Source organism: Chinchilla lanigera, unplaced genomic scaffold (genome assembly GCF_000276665.1).
Source record: "Chinchilla lanigera isolate Chin_1 unplaced genomic scaffold, ChiLan1.0 scaffold00029, whole genome shotgun sequence".
Taxonomy (NCBI): Eukaryota; Metazoa; Chordata; class Mammalia; order Rodentia; family Chinchillidae; genus Chinchilla; species Chinchilla lanigera.
The window spans coordinates 17,056,315-17,057,984 of NW_004955430.1; positions in this window are offsets into that span (position 1 = coordinate 17,056,315).

A 1,670-nucleotide genomic window follows, 5' to 3' on the forward strand; every position below is an offset into this window, starting at 1 on the left:
TTTTTTTTTTGGTTTTTCTCCGGTACCGGGAACCGAACTCATGACCTTGCGCTTGCCAGGCAGGCGCTTTGCCGCTGAGCTAAATCCCCAGCCCCTAAAGGAGTAGTTCTTAAATAAAATTTCTAAAGACAGGATAAAAAAAAAAATAAAGACAGGATAAAGTAGAAATTAAGGATGATATCATCAAATGAAAGTAAGTTGAAACTTTCCCTAACAGAAAGACATGAGCCAACCAGTTGAATACTACCAAAAGCACAGTACAGAGCAAGAGGAAAAAATGTGTAGGGGATAAGGAGGAGATTTTAAAGGTTTCTAGAAAAGAAAGACTTTTATACATGGTGTAAAATACTTAAATTTCTGATTTAAAAATTGTGTTTAACTTATAATTTTATACCTACTCAAACTATCAAGTACAAGGTACAACATAAAAATAGTTTATTACATTCAAAGTCTCAAAAATTTACCTCACATGTACCATTAAGTCTGGAAGAAAAAAGCCATCTAAATGAAGAAGAAACCCAAGAAAAAGTAAAACATGTCCAAAAAAGAAGAGTCTCCGTAAGGAGAAAAAAAACAGGAAGTCCTAGTTTGAAATCCCCGTATGAGTCTAGACGTCAGCCAATCAGCCCTAGAACAAGAGGAATGTCTTTAATTATGGAATTCATTTATCATATGGTATGTCTGATACACGTGTCTGTGTGAAAACTGGAACTATTCATAAATACAAGAAAGTCCCAAAAACCTGACAAATTATGTAAACAAAGGCATTAATTCCAAAAAACAAATAAGTTCTGTAAGTACATACAGTACATCATGTGGCTCAGATATGACAATATTTATCTAGTCATAGTAATGTAAATATCAAGTAAATGATTTTCGTTCTTTAAATTGTGATGAAATTATGCTGAAAGTGCAGAGGGAGAGTTTTGTATGTATGGGCAATAGCCTAAGAGAGCTAGATCACATTTGCAAGTGAAACCGATAGATAATAAAGTTTTACAAAATTATGAAAAACAGAATTTAAGTACATTATCTAGAAATATGGATATAAGTAACAAGAGAAAAAGCCTACCTAAAATAGTTTTAAGTAGTAGCTTCTAGAGAAAGAACTTACAGATAAGGAAAAGTAGCTGGTCTTATCAGTGGAAAGCCGGGGTCAGTAAACCATGCCCATAGGTCAAATTCAGCAGGCTGCTTGTTTTATAAATAATATCTTACTGGAATATAGCCATGCCAACTTATTTGTGGATAATCCGTGGCTGCTTTTGTGCCATAAGTAGTTGTAACAACAGCAGAGTTGAGCAGGTGTGACAGGGCATGCCTGGACTAGAATCTGTGTTGTTGACTTCCCACCCCTCAACAGAAGCAGCTTGCCAGCCTCTGGTCTAGATGAGTGGTTCTCAAGCTGGGGCTGCTCAGAACCCTCTGGAGGGCTTGGTAGAGCACACTTTGGGGACCTCCTCAGAGTTTCTCATTCACTGGTTCTCTTTGGTAGGGCCCAGAGAATTTTCCTTAGCAAATTTCCATGTGATGCTGATGCTGCCAGCTTAGGGGCCCACTTTGAGAACCAGGGATCTAGGGGCTGGGGATTTAGCTCAGCGGCAAAAGCGCCTGCCTGGCAAGCGCAAGGTCGTGAGTTCGGTTCCCAGTACCGGAGAAAAACCAAAAAA